This window comes from Cricetulus griseus, chromosome 10 (genome assembly GCF_003668045.3).
Source record: "Cricetulus griseus strain 17A/GY chromosome 10, alternate assembly CriGri-PICRH-1.0, whole genome shotgun sequence".
Lineage (NCBI taxonomy): Eukaryota > Metazoa > Chordata > Mammalia > Rodentia > Cricetidae > Cricetulus > Cricetulus griseus.
Window position 1 is genome coordinate 25,585,022 of NC_048603.1, and position 19,860 is coordinate 25,604,881.

Consider the following 19,860-nt stretch of genomic DNA (forward strand, 5'->3'; position numbering starts at 1 on the left):
GTGTTGATTGGCTAAGTCACTTGACCTCAGTAAGTTTTCTTGGCTAAACAATGTCTGTCCTACTAACACACCATGTTCTCAAGGGTGAAGGTAATGCCACCATTTCCTAATTCTCCCCCCATCACAACCTGTGGTAATATATTGTGTATGATCTAATAAATCTTGCCTGGAGATCAGAATACAAAGCTAGCCACAGTCATAGAAGCTGGACAGTTGTGGCACACACCTTTAATCCCAGGACTCAGGAGACAGAGGCAGATGGATCTGTGAGTTCAAGGCCACCAGGGGCTACATGAGAATGAATCGGTCTAAAAGAGAAACAGAGCTCATGCCTTTAGTCCCAGCGCTAGAGAGAATATAAGGAGCTCAGTGCAGTCTGAGATTTGGTGAGGAGGAGTGCAGTCTGGAGATGCAATCTGAGGTTTGGTGGATCGCCCCTTCAGTCTGAGCATTGGTAGAGGTGAGAGCTCTCTGGTGGCTTGGCCACTTTGCTTCTCGGATCTTCAGGCAAGCTTTATTAGATCATAAGCAGTATATCACCATAACAACCTTTTCTGGGAAGATGTTTGCTCCTCTCCCCTCAGGTGTGGTTCACAAGCTCCAAACAATATTCTTGCAGAACATCTTCCCAAGATGCTATGCTCACCTGAGTCCCTCAGCTCTGTGTCAGTCTTCCCTCCCCCCCCCCCCCGGGAGTATGGCATATTAGCATAGACTGTGGATCCTTACACTTGAGTGTGCATCAGTTACATTGAGAAACCTACTGAAGTCCAGACTGATAGCCCCACCCCCAGTTTCTGATTCAGTGGAACAAATAACTTACATTTCTAACAAAGTTTCTGGTGGGCATCAGAACGAGTTCTAGGACCAAATCGAAAACCACTGGCATCAACTCTCACCACTGGACAAGTACCTGTGTGGCCAGAACTAAGGAATCAAATAGTCTCAAGTTTGTGGGAAATTTTATCTACTTTATACCTGTGCAACTGTGGGCACATTAGTCTAAGACTCATTCATCAGTGTTAAATGGAAGTTTTAAGGATGTGAGCCCAAGATGATAATTCTTCAAGGGACAGAGATGTTCCAATTTATGTGAGCTTCAGCACTGTCCCCAATACTTACTAAGTGTTGCATGTTTGTGAGTTGTCGAAACCCAAAGGGTATTTGGCTACCAGGATAACCTCTCCTGCAAGCCATCAGGAAGCTATCCGCGTCTCAGAGACTAGAAAGATATTCCAAGTGAATTAATGAAAATATTTCTGGTCTCTGGGATGACTTAGATCCTTGCTATAAGGAAAGAGCTTAGGATGTGGCATTCAAAGCTCAAAGTTTGCAGCGAGGCACCGACAGTTCTTGGCTGAGTACTTGAAGCAATTTCAATGTCATTACCATGACAGCTTCCTGGTCTATTCAAGGGAGCTCAATCATGTTCACTTCAAAGCAAATGAGCTGTCAGCCTACTTAGTGAGCAATTCCTCCCCTGGTTGTGAGAACCCAAGCAGCTACTTAAATATTTGTGTCCTTTTCTGATCCAGGCCACAAAGGTGCCACAGTCGATAACCTGGGACCAACCAATGCCCCTTGTCCTTTCACTGTGCTGCTACTGGATTCTGTTGCGTAATGAGCCCTCGTTGCTGAGAAAGGACAGGTCAAACCATTGAGCCCACACTCCCAGCACCAGCCTACTCTGGCTTCCAGAGTGTGCCATTGGCCTGGCCTGTGTCTCTAACATTCCAAAAGAACCCTGTTTGTCAAAAGCTACACACAGCTGGAATCACTAAGTTCATGGGATTCAAATTTCACGATAACAGTAATGTGTGTCACCCTTCTCCAGCTCCAAGAGGTCGGCTTCATTAGTTAATGGTTTTGCCTTGGTAGAACTCAAAAAATCCCACAGCAAAGTGCCGCAGGTTGCTTTTTTATCATTTTGTTCCATTTCTCCTGTTTGCATAGTAACCTTGGCAAATAGCTTCGTGCAAACAGAAACCTTTTAATTCTACTGAACACTTCAGTTGTAGGAGTAAGTCAAAGAGGTGCCCTAGATTCAGACTTTTCTCATATGGAATACTTCTTTAATCTTTCCACAATGATAACATAAGATAATCATGACTTTTGCTACAACAATAACAATATTAAAATTTTCTCATATCTATTTATCCACCCAACAAGTGTCACTGAATACTCATCAAACAGTGGACGTTGCCCTTAACTGAATGTATAGCAGGGATTAACATGGGGTCTTTTTTTTCCTTTAGAGGCTATCATATCCCCCACCTATAGAGGGCACATTCCGGGGGACACAAATGCCTGATTACCCCGCATTTGTCCAGCAAGTACTAGTGCTACCTCAGCACTTAAGGGTGCACATGTTGGTGTAAAAGTACCAAAAGAACAAAACTTTAAGAAGAAACCCACATACTTGTTCTTTTACTGTGTCAAAAAGAATTGTGACTCTTGTGGCCAGCAAATGAATGATGGCTTATCTAACGTTTAAGTTCTACACTACAGAGATACCCATGTATTCATTCATTTGCTTGTTCAATCAACAGTTGTTCATTTGACCTTTCTTTGTACGAGGTACTAGAGCTACAGGAATGAAGACACCCTGCTTCTTGAACTTCTAGACCCGTCATTCTCCTAGGGTCAGATAATTACCATTGAAAATGATGAGTTCTAGGAAACTGAGAAGAAATGAGCCTAAGAGAAAAGTAAACCTTAAAATCTGAGCGTCCCTGACACTGCAGCCATGGGCTGGCACACTTCCAAGCACCCTACACATATTCATATCACCTCACAGTACCCAGGCCATAAGGGATAACAAACCTCACTGTACAGATGGGAAGTTGGGTCACAGGCTCAAGCCATACAGTTATGGTAAGTGCCAGATAAGAGACGGGAAATTAGGGAGCTTGTGTTGAGCAGATTTCACCTCTCCCTATAAAGTCTCTAGTGAGGACTTACTTAGAGACGCAACCACAAAATAGCTTTTTTGTCACTTACCTGCACATGCCTGCCCCCCTCCCCAGCACAAAAAAAATACAAATTCCCATCCAATGACACTCGTTTCTCCCAGAAGAGAGTAAATGGGACTTTTCCAGATTTACTTCTATTGTTTCTCCTTTGGGTTATGAGCAATTATGAACAGAGAAATTTCACTGTATAAAATGAAGATTCTAGGATCCAGGAATAGTGAACTGGACCCTTGTTCCATCTCTGTCTCCCATCCCACATAATGCTCAGTAAATTGTTTGCATTTAGTGGAGATTTTTAATGCATATCTCAAGCCGTATTCAAGGGGCCTGCATAGTACATTGATCTGTAAGCTGCCATATGGAAGCTAAACTTTTAACATTGTCACTATCGTTACCCTCATCACTACCATCATCTTCATCACCCCATTAGAAGCTTAGCCCACAAATCCATTCAGGCACATTTGCTAAACATGGCTCAATCCAAGGCTTCAGACTCCTGAGCTCAAGAGAATTGACTCAGTTCCACCAAAAAGCCGTAGAGAAACAAAAGGAAAGGCAGTAGCATTTGGACTGGAGGGAAACCTTCCTCATCAGAGCTGCATCTTGCTGACCTGGTATGAAGGGCGTTGTCTGAATGGCAGTTTACAAAGAGCCTCGGAACTGTGTCAGCTTCCAGCTTCACCCCATACCACTGACCTACTGGACATCAGCACACATGGTGTCATTCAGTGATTCAGTGCAGGGTACTGTGTCAACACTCTCTGCCCAGGGGCTAATAAATTCTTTATCAGCAGAATTGTGTGTAACAGCCTTCTCCTTGTATTTCGTTTTCAGATTATCTCTGAAAACCTTCGGCCTTTCTCTCTTCGGCCTTTCCTTTTACCTTTTTATTAAATGTTGCCCATGTAGCCTTATCCTCTTGCCTTTTCCATGCTCCATGCATACCACTGATTGGCATTCTCTACAGTCTTAGCTCCAAATGACTGTTTTGTTTGAGATTTGCACTGTAGACAAAAGCTCCCTGGTTTTTACTTCCAATTGCTCAGATAAATAAACAAACCTTTTTGTTGTTCAGAGATTAAGATTATAGACAGCCTAAACAGAAATAGCAATGATTCTATCAACGGTGTCTATCTCAGCAGAATAGCACTATAGTTTGGTTTAAGCTGAGAAAATGGAATATTCTTTTTCATCTTTTATATTGTATCTCCTATGATTCTCCTAGTAGTCCTTTAAAAAGTGGGCTATCTGCATTATTTACAGTTCTCAAATGAGGAGACTATGCAAAGAGAAAAAAGTGACTTGGTCATTTCTATGGGTGCCCTCTGGGTTTCCCACAGTACATTCAGTAGACGAGCTATGGTGTAAGATTCACTATTACAAAACAGTATGTAAGAGGTGGTATATAGTACCCATTCCTGGAGGGTCACTAAGATGATTAACATACTCAACACATGAAAGACTCTGAGAAGTTGTGTAGCTCAAGACTTAAAACGATTTTGCTTTGTACTATTTTTGTACCATGAGGAGTCGAGAAGCCATATTGCAGTAACACAGGTAAGAGACAGGCAAGTTTGCAGAAAGGGGAATAGTAGGTGGATTCTGAACATTTTTTTTTAATATGCAATAAGATTTTCTGATGGGGAGGCTGTAGGTTATAAGAAAAGCAATGAGGCGGGGATGACTCTGGGGTTTTAGATTCTAGCAACAAATAGAGTCTCTGAGGGTGCCATCAGAGGACTAAGGCCACCTCATCATCGTTACAGCCACTCTGCCTTATGACATCACACTGTGTCTCATTTGAGTTTTTCAAGGTTGTTTGTTTTGGTAACGACGTGGCTGAAGCTGGCCTCAAAATCAATGTAGTGAAGGATGACTTTGAACTTCTTTTAAACATCCGATCTCCCTGCCTCCACCTCCAAAGTGCTAGGATGACAGGCATGCACCACCATTCCTGGGTTCAGAGCCAAAGAATTCCTGTATGCTAGGAGACACTCTACCGACTGACTGAACTACATCGCCAAGCTGGTGAAATATGAACAAGCTGTGATAATCTTGACCGTATGAATAAATGCCTAAGAGATGAGGAAAACACACATTTGGGTGTGCCTGGGGGTGTTTTCAAAGGTGTTGATGGAGACTGCACCATTCTACACACTGGAGGATGATGATGGGAGAAAAGGACAGGGATTAAAAGGGTAAGTTAGTAATGCAAACTCTCCCCACACCCTGCTTCCCTGTCTTCCTCCTGTCATGTGAGGTGCTCTACCACACTTCTCTCCCTCCACAATGAACCAAAACCTCTGAGACAGTGAGCCAAAGTAAGTCTGGCCTCTTCTACCTGTATCTGACTGGTATTCATCAACTCAGCAATAGCATGTCCAACTAACAATTAAGTCATCCATGCCTGTGTACTGTTGCAGCCAAGTGGTCCTTATGTAGAAGAATGGATAAATGGAAAAATGAATGAAAATACCATGCAATTATTGCTTAACAAATTAGAGTTACCGTGATGCAAATCAATGGATACAACTGTTACAATCAAACCAGTATGCATGGTGGGGGGGGGGGCTGGAGGAAAAGAGGATAACTGCTAACAAGGGGATGGGTGGTCAGAAGACCTGGTCCAGTTGAGCCCTTTGCCTGAATTTCAGAGATGGGGCAGTCCTCTTCTGAGTCCAGCTCTTCTAATCTCATTAAACAAAGAAGAGAACATATGATGTCCAGAGGCTTGCACCTGACAGCCCTCAGGTTTATGTGGAAGTCATGGCTGATGTCCTCAGCATTGTAAAGCATCACCCACTACAGAACATATATACCCTTTCTTCTCCAGTCATGAATGTCCCATCTGGACTTGATTTGAAGGCTAGCTTTCAGTTTTTAGATACGACTGGCTTGTGTGGAAAGTGGCCTCACCTCTTGAGCACGGTCAGGCACAAGGGATTTTACTAGCTTAGCTTAATTGGGGTTAGCCCACAGAGTGAGTGGGCAAAGTTTTAGCTTTAGCCCATTCATTTTTGTGTTCTGTCGGTTTGCTCAAGGTAGAGATCTACACAAGACTTTGTTCCCCAGAGAATTATCCAGTCCGCTGTTGCCTTAGTGTAGATGTTGTGTGTGCTAGTGTTGAGGACTATTTCTTTCCCCCACAAGAGGTTTTTTGTTTGTTTGTTTGTTTTGTTTGTTTGTTTGTTTTTACTACCTGAGTTAAAAAAAAAAAAAGACAACAAAATTTTGCTGCAGCCCATGGCTGCTCAATGCCGTTCAGTGACCAAGTCTTCTCAGTGGTGCATGACCAAACCACAAAAGCATTACTCAGTCCTTCCTAATGTTCTTAGCATTGCTTTTCTTATCATTGTTATCCTGTAAATGTATTCATGGCAGAACCTTGCTTATTGCCTCAGCATGACAATCATTTTATTTATTACTTGAAATAATGCTGTGTTGCTAATTAGCTTCGTTTGTGGGTAACATGACTAAAGGACAAAGTGATGGCTGCCTTGTACAATGATTGAACTGGAAAGGTTAGACACAGGTCCATGTGCCCCAATAAGGGGTTCATGTACTAAAAGAAAGAGCTTTGGGGTTTTCTTCTAAGTCCACCCTTCTAAGATAGGAGTGGAAATTAGGAACAGGATAATGAGCCATCTTGTGAAAATGAGACACCCTGTAAAAGCAAACTGCAGGTGACTTGAAAGCAAATGGCTCCTCTACAGGGCATCTCAGTGTCCTTTCTGGCTCCGGGATTTCATAAAAGTAAACACTGGGCATACGACAATAGCAGCCACAGTCCCATCTAATCTTGCAGCCATTCGTAAGGATGGAAATCAAAGTTGAATCCTTGAACCATGGCTTCCTCACTGTTGAGACAATGTTTTGAGACACCTTAGATGGCCAGCGCTGAGCTCTTGGTTTCATGTGCATTTTGTATAAACTAGATGGTTGAGTCTCAACTCTTACTGAAATTTTGTGAGGCCTGTGGCAATAGAGTGCTTATAAAACAAGTTTGGAGCCTTTAGTTGTGAGTGGTTCTGATTGACCATTTAATTTTGAGACACTGACACTTCAGAATCACAGAGCAAGGTGGGGAGAATGGTAGTCCATGCCCACAGTCCTGGGTACTTGAGAAACTGAAGGATCCAAAGTTAAAGGGATCGCTGGGTCATATAGGGATTTGGGGGTTTAGCTTGAGAAACTTGGCAAGTCACTGCCTCAAAATACAAATTTTAAAAGATTAGTGGTGTAACTCAGTGGTTGAGTAGTTGACTATGGTGTACAAGATCTCAAGTCAATTAAAAAATAAATAAAATCAAGAGCAAGAATCACTTAGTCAGACTATCACCTATTTTTAAAGTTCTAGAAAGAAGTTGGCAAGCTTGAGTGGGTCACGCCTTAAGTGTTTGCTTGCTGAGTCTGTCATACTCAATGATGACAGTCACTGACACTTGTGATGAGTAGAGGAAGCTGCTCTCAAGACTTGCTGGTCCCAGACCATAATCACAGCTTCTTGGAAGGCTAAGATGGAAGGATCAAAAATTCAAGGCTAGGCTCCATAATTAAGAGCTCTTAGTGCTCTATGGAAGATCTGAGTTTGGTTTCATGCACCAATGTGAGGCAGCTCATAACTCCAGCTTCAGGAGATCCAATGTCATGTTCTGGCCTCCAGAGGAACCTGTACTCATGTATGCATACCCCTGCACAGATAGACACATAAACATGATTTAAAATTTTTTTCAAAACAATCCAAGGCTAGCTTAGGATACAAATTACAAGGCTACACTGGTGACTTTTAGGACACCATCTCAAAAGAAAAAGGAAAACTTGGGCTTAAGGTGTAGCTCCATGGTAGAGTTTTTGCCTTGAACATATGAGACCTGGGACTCCACCCACAGTACTGAAAAAAGGTGCTCTCTCCTTCCAACAAGGAAGGCAATTTTATGTTAGAAAGTTCCCCAAATAAACTGTACAGTAGGCTGAGCAAGGTCCAAAGGTTATTGTTGTTACTACATAAAAGTTGAATCATCCATAGTCAATTTTAATAATGGATACAATTTCCTAAGCACCTGTTGAGAATTAAATAAGATTAATACTCCCCCCTCTCTGTTATGTGTCCACACACACACACACACACACACACACACACGTGAGAAAGACTCTTCACAATAGCACTCTATAGGTTGCATTAACTCTATTTTTTAAATGGGGAATTTGAAGCATAGAAAAGCACAGTTCACCCTTAGAATTAGAACCATAGTCTAGTTTTCTGTGTGAAGGCACAGTTCCTTAACACCTGAGGCCTATCTAACTTACTGCATTTCCATTGCAAGGAAAAAAAGGAGGAATCCTTCTTTCAAGTTGTAAAGGACACTATTAATAAGGACTAGACCAAAATTGGCATCTTAAGCAACATCCCAAAATATTCCCAATTATGAAGGTGCTAACTTTCATATCATGTTATATGGCTCACAAAATCCCTAAGTTCTTGTTGGGCAATACATGTACTTGAAAAATTAATTTGCAATTTGAAAGGTACTAAGTACCAAGGGTCCTGGCAAGGGAGAGTTTTACAAAAGACTTAATATCTGATCCTTCTATTCACCATTGGGTTAGAACAAGTGAGATAGAAATGGGTGGGCATAGCTGGGAGAAGAGTAGTACAACAAAGGCAGAGACAGTAAAGAGACTCATCTAGCTAGAGTGGGGAATCACGCTGCAAGAGAGAATTTAAAAAGCAAGTTGAAGCGGGTATGTAATTCTGAATTCTGGGCAATTGAAACTAGATATTGATACCAAGAGTGATAGAATTCAAAGTGGGGGCAGGTATTTGAACTCATTAGGAAGATGGTCAGCATCTGCCATGGTCCCTACGATCTAACAGGTGCCTGACGTGCATTTGCTAAGGGATTGCATCGGTGTTGGGTGTAAGATGAGCTGGTGTAGAAAGAGGAAGTTCTCAGGGGCATCAATGAGTAGCCCATTGCAATGGCAATCTGGACTACGTAGGGGAGTGTCAGTCGATGGAGAGAAGTTATGGAGTGCTTAGAAAGCAATGAAAAAGACATCAGAAAATTAAAAAGATTATAATTATAATTCCATTGTTTCCAGCAATGTTAATCCATATCTAATTCAAGGGTGCATGATTCCACTAACGGTGCTGAAATTGCTTGTATGTGTAGCTACAGCACTCAGAACACCTGGTGTTGAGGGGAAGAGAAGCACGGAGACTTACAACATGAAACACAACACAGGTTAAGCTCTGATGGTGCTAATTCAACCTTTTCTCTAACAGAGTAATAGGAACTCAGTTTAAAGAAATTCAGATCATATTAAACCCAGTTTGCACATGAAGAAAATATCGGAAGCACAGGCTTGGCTCCAGGTAAACCAGTCACAAACCATTCTATTTCCTATGTTCTGGGAGAACTCACAGAGAAAATAATAAAGAAAGATGAAAGGCAGATGTGATCCTAGTAAGTCTCAGGAAATAAGTGCATGTCAAGAATCCATAGCCAGGAAGATGGTAGAATTTTCTCTCCACCAGAGGAGTGGAAACGCACCTGCTCACGTACAATTTTCTGTGTATTAAAATCTGTGTTATAATCTGTAAGTTGTTTTTGTTTGGTCTTATTTTCTAATGCAGAGACTGAAAATTTGAAACTGGCATTATTAACAAGAATTCTCTGTCTATGCACACCCACCTTCTCCAGGTATCTTCTCTGTATTACCAGTCTTCAAATTCTAGAAGATTTTAGGATGCCCTCAGCTAAGTCAGTATGCCTCAGGATTACACAGAGTTGCAGCCATTCCCAGAATACGAGATCATACCGTTGGAAATAAAATCCAGAGCCTCAGCATCAGCTAAAAATGCCTACCTCCCTTCCCTGGAAGGACCAGAAGGCAGGAATCTATCGTATTCCTTACATTCGTATTCCTTACATTCTCTATATCCCTTCTGACCCAGCATTTCCCAAAGGATGACTGGGCTTTCTGAATTAGAGTAGCATCCAAAGGCTCTGAGCCACAGTCACCCTCATAAAACTCAGTTGTTGGCATCAGCTCTCCAATGAAGATGGATCAGAAAGGCTGGCGGTATTCCTTTCTGTGTCTACCAGATGGTGGGAAAACGGAACAAATAATGCTTCTTTGGGATGGTTCATTCCAGCCCACTGAGTTCCAGTGGCAAGGTGAAAATATCCCAGGGTCTGCCCACTCCAAGTCTAGCTCCTTCTTGGAAGTTATCCCCTGAGAAAGGAGCTCAAACTTCCAGCCACAGCATTTAGTTACATGCAGCTCTGCATATAACACGAGTTTTCCTTCATTCTGGTAGCAGCATTAAACATTGAATGAGGATAACTCAAAAGAGCAGTATAGGAGCAACCAGGAGGTTAAAAGCAAATCCATTCTACACAAATACAAAAATCACATTTTCGCAGGACAGATAGACCCTGCATTGTTAGGGGCTCACTCCTTTAGTATACTCTGACCCCCCTAATGCTAACTGGATGGCATCTTGCCTATTTTATTGACAGAAGTTGCATTCTAGAACCATCCAGAAGACAAGAGGGTGACTGGATTATGTGTAGCCTAGCAGGTGTCCTGAAGTCTTGGTGTGTGAAGCAGTAATAATGTCAGGTTTGCAGCCTTGCATGAAGGTAAATGAGATAATGAATAGATGGAGTCAGCACTATGCTTGGTAGTGCTGAGCAGGTGCTCAGAACACACGGTTTGTTACTAAGAAACTCACTCACAGGCTGGCAAAAATGGCTCAGTGTGTAAGTTGCTCGTTGCCCAATTTTATTGTCTAAGATCAGTCTTCAGAACCCGTATGATGGAAAGAGAGAACTGACTCCTGTAAGTTACCCTCTGGCTGACACACACACACACACACACACACACACACACACACACACAATGCACAAGCATATACTTGTCCTCTAAAATCAAAACAAACAAAAATAAATATAATAATAAAGTTTTCATTGCTGCCCTATTAGAATTCCCTTAGGTAACTGAACTTCAAATTCAAGGATGAGTCCTAGGTTTTTAAGCCCAGTGCTAAAAGCCTTTGTGTTCCAGGTCAGCCAGAGGACCAACAGTGGAGGTACATTTGATTATAGGTCATTTGTCCACAAGCACTTTGATTCTTTCCAAGCCTTTTTGAGACCCAGGAGGTCCTGTTAATTGCTGCTCCAGCATAGTGTGGCTCAGGAGCTGTGTGATAATTGGCCACAAGCCACTGAAAATGCATGAAGAATCTGAAAAAAAAAAAAAAAAAAAAAAAAAACCTTAGATGACACTGACCTTCTGTAGAGGGGCAGCTGACAAGCACTGGTGTGGCCTGAAATGCCACCCCCAGGGAGTCAGTCCAGGAGGTGACATCATTGCTGGGGTAAAGACCAACTTTAATAGCTGCTTGCATATTAACAACAGTTTGCCAATTAACAGTGTCCCATTCTGGGCCCTTGAGGAGATCTGACAGAAGGCTAATATCCAAAACAACTGTGACACTAACCACCACAGTAGGTAGAGTGAGTCTGTACCGTGTTTCTCGGTGGAGACAGACTGGTTGAGCTTCTGATGAGCTAAGTTCCACAAAAGCTTGTTTGAGCAGTAAAAGGGCTTGGTCAAGGGCAATTACACAACAGGCTCCAAAGTTAGCACCTATCTCTTCCTGGTCTTTTCTTTTCTTCCCTCCACCTACACAGGCATGGCCTTTAAATATTTACTTGCCCACCTTGGCTGTGTACGGCAGACTTTGTTTCAGAAGTCAGCTTGATCCCTTTGAAAGTGTTTGCCAATTAGATCCTCCTGGAAATTGGGCAACTTTAGATATGTTTATCCCATGTGAAGCACTCCCTGGCCCCTGGCTCCTGGCCCCCTACACAGGCCCAGGGAGGTCAGGTACAGGTTCCCCACTTGCTTTCTCTACTGGAGAAGTTCTAATAATTTCCCAATTGAATTACAAGCTGTTCCTTTTTCTACCACTAGCTTTAGACAGACTTCTAGGTAGACATTAAGAGGAACTAGGGCCAGAGATCTGAGTCCTCTAGTAAGCCTAATGAAATATCCATTGTATACTGGGTCTCTTGTGACATAGCCATAAGAAATTTACTTAGTGACACAGCATGCAGACCATGGGGATTGACTTGAATATGATTGGCTTGAAAAGAAAAGCATTACTGTGGTAATTCAAGTTCAACAGACCCACAGGTCACTGCCCTCAAATATGTTAAGATAATATTTGTTGCAAAAACTCTAAGAACGGCACAAGCACGGTGTATAAATGGTGGGTGCGGGTTTTTGGATGCTCGTGAATGGTGTCTGTGTGGCAGTGTGCATATTTCAATTGAAACAGCTTTCCAAAGAGTAAAAAGCACCAATGGGGAGGACATTATTGTCCTGGGTCTTCGGGTGGCTTCAGTCTATAGTTCACGCTCATTTCATTACCTTCTGCACCTTTGATCACTAGTTAGACCACGTGATTATGCCTGTTGTCTCGGTCCTCCACACAGCAGTATGAGCTCACGCTGGTCTCAGACTGGGTTTTAGCAAAAAAAAAAAAAAAAAGAAAAAAATCAATAATCAAGCAATATATATGGAGGAAGGAAGGGGAGGGGCCAAGAGAAAGAGGGAGGAAGAAACAGGGATAAAAGATGTGCTGACAGGAAGATAATGGAGACCGGAAGCTGTGGAGGCAACAAGCAGCTTAGTACCCCAGAATGAACACTCAAGACAGTCTTCTCGAAGGAGACTTAGACTGAGACCCGAGAGAGACCAAAGAGGATACCGCTGGGGGTGAACTATAACCCAAGAGACTTCAGACGTCCTCACATGAGAGTGATCTTTCAGGGTTCCAAAGACTGAGAAAAGACCAGCGTGCGAGAAGATGTCAGCAAGCAAAGGAGAGGTACCAGGAAATGTCAGAGAATGGGCAGCGACCGTGTCACATGGGACTTTGTTGACTCAAATAAGACTCAATTACCAGATGGTGATTGGATGAACGGAAGCGCTAGCCCTGGAGTGCTATGAGACTGTGTACATCAAAGTGTGCAAGGCTTGACAGCACAAAGACAAGCGAAATCCCTTCTTATTTGAGAACCATGTCCTGCCAGGGAGAGGGCAGATGGGGGCAGGGCTTCTTGGCCTTCTCCTGGCTCTCACCTTTAAAGACAGGGCCTTGGAGAGAGCAGTGAGTTCAGTCGATGTGGGTACGTGGCAAAGTGTAACTGCCTGCAAAGTCAAGGAGAATGTTAAAACGTTGCATACCTTATGCCCAGCTTAAAGAATTTGGAGCTGGATTGGTCCTCACGGGCTGGGGAGGACACAGATACGGAAGATAAATATGGTTCTTTGTGGTAGGAGAGTAAGGAACTGAAGGAAACTACATCACGGCTAACATGACAGAGGCCTAAGGTACAGCAGAGTCCTCACAAGTTGCACAAGCAAGAGGGGCGCGGTGCTACATAAATGACCCACAAAGATTCACGGAGCTTATGGCTAATGGTTTTCAGACGATGGAATTCTTCAGCTGGCTAGTCCACTCCCATTTGCAGCAGTGTCTTTTTCTCAATAAACCTGTCTCTGTCTTTGCTACTTCACCCTATGTCCTTGATACCATTCTTTGTCCTGAGACTTCAGCAGGTGGCCTCTGAAATCAGATCCACGCCTGTAGTAACTTGAGCTGGATCCCCAGGAATGAGTTGGATTAAGAGGTCAGTGGGAGCAGGACCAGGTTGAATGCCAAGTGCACCGTGCTTTGAATCCACAGCCAGCACTTTAATGAGGCATTCAAAACTCCCTCCAGCCTCTGTTCTTTCCAATTCCTTTTCTCTACACTCACGCAAACAACCCCACGTTCACTCTCCCTGACTGTTGAAACACAAATGAAATGAACCACAGACCTTCCTCCAAATTCCTCATGGGACAGTCACTTTGAATGAAAACATCAGTACTGCTGGGAAGACCGTGAACAGCTTCCCAAGAGCGAGCATCTCCGTGCACAGAGAACCCCTCATTTTATAGCTTCATCTTGCTTTGGAAAATGGTCCTTCTGTGAATCGGGAGTCTGAGACCCCTATGATGCTAACTTTAGTCTCAGAAATGTGCTCCTCAATGACTGAAGGGTGAGACTTGATATTGAAGCCTCAGGGACACCTAACAGGAAGCATTAACTTCTCAGACCTAAGTGTGGGGGCTGGCTGTAAGTTTCTATTGTATGCCACAGGTAGCTCTGCTCATTCTCCTCTTGCTTGGGATCACTTGCCCAAGTAGAACATGTTGCTATCCTGGTGTTAGAGGAACAAATGGGACCAGGAAATGTCATTTGCTGTGCCAAGACCTCGCTGTAACCCCTGCCTTGGCATACTGGTTAAAATAAGTCGTGCAGCCAAGGAAAATGCTAAGCCAAGGTCCAAGGAAGACAGTTCACACTACCTACCAAAAAGCTTCAGCAAAAGTGAATACAGTCCTATAAGAAAGAATTGTAGCCAATTACTTCATCCACCATGGAGATCCCAAATTCTTCATCCCTCATTTTTTTTAACTAATGCCACATCTCAAGTGATAGAGTCCAAGGTCATACTTAAAAAAAAAAAAAAAAAAAAAAAGATTCTTTACTTTCAAGTTAAGCTTCTTTAACTTTGAAAATAACTTCCATGCTTATGTGCTATGGTTGTCATTTCCCAGGAAAGATGCCACAGAACAAGCAGATGTTAAAGCTAAAGGAAAAATATGGCGAATTCATCCTATTTTCTCATTTCCTGAAAGACTCATCCAGCTGTGTACCAGGACAGGTGTGCCCTGACCTGGGTGTCATAGCTGGCTATGGAAATCACTCCAGTTCTCCAGACCCACAAGAACACAGGAATCACTCTTAAAGAGGAAATAGGAGCCAGGGTCCTAGGACAGAAGGTAAATCTATTTGTGCATGGCCCTGTACTCTCTGGAAGTATTGCTGAATACACTGCACATTCTCAAGTCTGGAAAGGTGAATCATCCCAACAGGTACTTGTAATCTCTTCTACTCACTCAGGAGGTTAAGGAAGGAGAGCCCAGGAGTTCAAGGTAAGCCTGGGCAACACAGGGCTTTCTTAACCTCTTATCCAGAAAGTTTACAGAGCCTTTCTTGTTATCCTGGCCTGAACACATTCTGTTTTTTATGCATTTCTAGATAGTGATGGTGAACACTGCTAGCTAATGTTTCTTGTTCTCGGTAATGAGTATAATAGGGTCCTCAGCATGGACTTGTCAACATAAGGAGAGCTGTGCACGAATCTGCTAGGATGTGACACCTTGAAAAACATCTCAAAAGTAAGCACTAAATTCTCAGGTCAGTCATGGGGAAGGGCCTAGGCCTGGCCCAGGATGATGTGGTAGACTTTGGGGAGCCCCTTTTGAGGGCCTTACCCTGTCTGGGGAGTGGAGGAGGGATGGCTAGGGGCAGGTGGGATGTTGGGGGGAGGGGAAGGAGAGGGAGAAGGGATTGACATGTGAAACAAGCTTGTTCCTAATTTGAACTAATAAAATAAAATAAAATATTCTCAGGTCAGCAGATCGAATGGGATTGGTGTGTGTGATCAAAAATGGGCTCACACAGGTGGCAGGTGGGCTTCATTGATTGGTCCAGAATGGCTTTATCTGGGACAGGTGAGGTCCCTCATCACTGCCTTCTTCCAGAAGACTAACCATGGCGCTCATTTACACACAGACACACACACACACACACACACACACACACACACACACACACACACACACACACATATATAATATATATATATATATATATATATATATAATATATCAGAGTTCCAAAAGTTCAGGCATAGGCTCAAAAGACAACTCATTTCTACCACATCCTGAGGCTACCAAGCAAGTCATGGTTACCAAAGCAAAATGAAGAATGAGGTAAAGAGAGTTAATGCGGCAGAAACTTCAAAGTACACTAATAGCTTTGGTAAACTGTGCCCCAGATACGAGCAGTAATGCTTCATAATGTTATGTCCACAAAAGGCTGAATGCAGCCACGCTTACCTTGGGCTTGGGCCCGTGCTGTGGTGACTACTCACAGATAAGTTAATTAACAACCCTGGACTTTGAGCCCTCAAGTACTGTCAACTAAATTCCTGTCACATTTGTGCTGAAGCCGTTGATACGAACCAAAGGATACTCTCTCCCATTCATGTTCCTCTCTCCACTGTCTCAGCTAGAATTTACTCCTCCATAGCCATCTGGTAGTAATATTTCAGATATCTTTTCAAATCATTTGCTAAATCCTGGACACCATTACGTATTACCTTGCAAATACAGTTTAAGTAATAAGCTGCCCCACGGGTCCTCACAACCATTTAAAAACAGACAGTGATATCCACACGGCTAATCCTCCTGTCTGCTCTATGAGAGTCTGCCCTGTGCTGGGTGCACACCTAGGTCTTGGATACCATGGCACATCATACAAGCATGAACCACATGCAGTGCAGAACTTCATGGGTGCTAGGCCAAGAGCTCTCCCACTGAGTTGTATTGCCAGCCCCCTTTAGGAATAGGAGATATTATATGAGGTTACAAACCAAAAGGCAGATAGAGAAGTATTTTACCTGGAAGAGGGGCTTTCCTGAAGTTCATCCTAACAGATTTTTCTACCCTTTCCCCTCATGCAAGGTAAATGAACCCTCTTTAGATCAAACATAAATTGGAAAAGCAACGCAATGAAACCAATGCTTTTCAAACTTGGGCAGTCATAACCGTCAGTAAGAAATGCATGTCCCCTTGTTGCCCGGAAGGTATACACATATTGATATCTGACACAGCTGTGTCACTGCGCATTGCCCCAAGTGCTGGCGCCTCTGCTGTTATCTAGTGTATTTCATTTCATTTTTGGACTGTCGGTCACAAACTACTAACTTGATTTTTACAACCCAATAAACAGGCTATGCCCCACAGTTAGAATTCATTAGACATGATGACCTCATGAAGAAGTCTTTCCACTCTTAAAGTCCAGCGGGAGGCGTTTCTCTGGGTCTGGACTCTGGGTTTCTCGATCTAAGGGCCGAGAAGGGGTAATGATGCAAATCACCATAAGGAGTAAGATGTCATCAAGATGAGCCAAAGGCCCTGCTCATCAGCAGGGATCACAGGACCCCAGGGACTCTGATGGAATCAGTGGATCACATTTGGAAGCAGAGTTTGCTCCAGAGTCATGCTACCTACGTTGAAATCTCCATTGTGCCAGGTATAGCTCAGGTTAAATGGGTTCACGTTAGTTTCTCTATGTGTCAATAACTATATCCTTCGAAACCGAGGTCTAATTATTGGTACTCACCCTCCAAGGCCATTACCAGCAATACATAAGAAGTGAATGTGAGCATAGAGCCAGGAACATGGAAAATACTCAAGACTCACCAGTGTTGATAAAGAAGAGGATGAGGTTTTATCTATTTCAAAAGAGGAGTTCAATCTCCAATGAAACATGTCATACTCTTTCCCAATCATCCGATAAGTGTATCTATTTATTCATTTGGAGGCAAGGTATCTATCTTATAGCCCAGGTTCATCCTAAACTTGACTTCCAGTCAGAGATGACCATGAACTCTTGCTGCTCCTTCCTCCATCTCGCAAAGACAGCGATCGCAGGCCTATACAGCTGTACCATCTCACATTCCTCTAATAGAGAAACATAAGCTATGGTATTTGCCATCACCACGTTTGTTGCCTTCACTCACTCCCATTTGAGGGTCACAATCCCCAACTTTGAGGAATAGAAAATTCAAATGGAAAAGTTGCCATGAAGCAATGATATAAAATGCCAACTGGGCTACACGATAAGGGATCAGCAAAAAGACAGAGGCAGGGAGAGCTGGTCCTAACATTATGTGACAAGTGCTGGAGAACTCAAGAATGCTTTCAAAGCAAGAATTCAGATGTCGACAATTATTGAAGGACAACACTACGTTGTGCGTGAAACAGCTGATCACTGTCAGATCATGCTAGCTGCCTCACCTGTGTTTTGTTTGTTTGTTTGTTTTAGTTTTTATTTTTATATATTTGAATTACAAACAAGATTGAATTACATGACAATCCCAGTTCCCTTCTCCCTCCCTTCCTCCCCTACCACCCCCCCAACTAAAACCCTACCTATCACATTACCTTTCTTCAAATCTACACCTGACTCAACCTTTCTGCTCCCTCATGACCTCTGCATCCTTCCTTTTCTTCCCTTCTCACTCTCGTAGCTTCCTCCCCCCTCTTCCCATGCTCTCAATTTGCTCAGGGGATGGTGAACCTCACCTGTGTTTTGTGACTCTAAAATTCAGGCCCCTGCTTAGAAGTTCTAGCAAGACTGGGTCTCGAAGTTCATTACTTTTTAACATACCTACGTGGGTATGTGTGTGCATAAATATGAGGGTATTTGTGTGAACATGTGTACATGAATGTATGAGTGGGAACATACGTGTGAACACCTAGGTTTGTTTATGTGTTCATCCTGTGTGTGTGCATGTGTGTATGTGTGCGCACATGTGTATCTTTGTGTGCAGAACTTGTGTGTCTATGGAGTTACTTATCTTTGTGCTGCAAATAAGCTGAAGCTATGAAATTAGGACAAGGGGTGTCACATAGGTCTCTGGGAAACAATCTCTTGCTCTACTCCCATAGGCTGATAGAGGTTGGTAGTAAAACCATCTGATAGGACATAGATACCAGCCATGTGGCTCTCATGTGCATATCCTAACTGTATAGGGTAGGGGCCATACCTGCGTTTGAATTCTTGTTCAACATGTAGTGATTTGAGTGTTTATAAGAGACGCAGGGTAGAGAGGGAGAGAGGGAGGGAGGAGGGAGGGAGGAGGGAGGGAGGGAGGGAGGGAGGGAGGGGAGGGAGGGAGGGAGGGAGGGAAGGAGACACAGAGACAGATACACACAGAGACAGACACACACAAAGAATCAGAAAGTCTGATTTATAACGGTGTATTTGGGAAACTGTGTAAGAACACATATAGGCACACAAACCCCAGAGGATCGACTTCAATATCTTTTACTTTATAGCTGAGAAGGGCGGAGGAAAATCAACACTGCGTGGGAACTCCCTGCCTGTGCTCCCCAGGGAGCGGCTGACACCAGTCTGGCTTATGACCCCCACCCAGCTCCTTGCTTTTTATTGGATTCCATCCCGTGCCATATGCACAGGCCTTCAAATGCCCCTCCCCAAATCCAAGGGAATGTCTGCTCCCAGCCAGGCAGATTCTTGTGAAAGAAGCCAGCTCCTCTCATCTGCTTTCCCCCTCTGTGCTCCGCCGAGGTCAAGAGAAGGGCCTGGGATGCACTGGTGATTGGACTTCTGGGTCTCCCAGCCAACTTCAAATAGATCAGACTGCAGGCAAGAATTCAGACGGCTCCCCAAGTTCCAGGTTTCCTTTTCCTGGTGGAAGTCACCGACTGACTTGTTGCTAGGAGACCAGTGTGGATGCAAAGTACAATAGCCACAGTTTTCTAACTCATCTGAAAATGCAGTTCTGCCTTTGCTCCCTCGGGTATGGACCGAGGGGCGTGTACTGAGGGTAGGTGGGGATGGAAGCAGGAGCCATTGGGTTGGGGGAGGAGGGGTGAGGGAGAGAGTAGAGAAAGAGACTACTGTGAAGGGAGTGGTGAATTTGGGGGTCAGGTAAAAACCTGGCACAAGGGACTCTCCCAGGAATCTACAAGGAAGACCCCAGCTAAGACTCCTACCGAAAGCAGATAAGTAGCAGAACTGGCCATCTCCTGTGACCAGCTTGGTGCTTATCCAAATTGCCATCCTCGAAGCATTATCCAGAAAGTGATGGAAACCGATGTAGACCCACAGCCAAACATTAGGCAGAACTTGGGGAATCCTGCAGAAGAGGGAGAGAAAGGATTG

General features: G+C 43.6%; 2 long non-coding RNA genes across 2 annotated transcripts in view; one reads left to right on the top strand and one right to left on the bottom strand.

Moving 5' to 3' along the window:
- LOC113837465 overlaps positions 1 to 19,860 on the bottom strand; it is a 193,612-nt gene that overhangs the window by 10,282 nt on the left and 163,470 nt on the right. Inside the window, exons 15-17 of the long non-coding RNA XR_003488041.2 lie at positions 19,692 to 19,834; positions 13,131 to 13,199; positions 12,417 to 12,507 (exon numbers count right to left, since the gene is read on the bottom strand). This is a non-coding gene — a long non-coding RNA (uncharacterized LOC113837465). The remainder of the gene's footprint in view (positions 1 to 12,416; positions 12,508 to 13,130; positions 13,200 to 19,691; positions 19,835 to 19,860) is intronic.
- On the top strand, positions 10,885 to 15,688 carry LOC118239359. Its single transcript, XR_004771278.1, has 3 exons — positions 10,885 to 15,032; positions 15,139 to 15,278; positions 15,513 to 15,688. It is a non-coding gene; the product is annotated as an uncharacterized LOC118239359 (long non-coding RNA).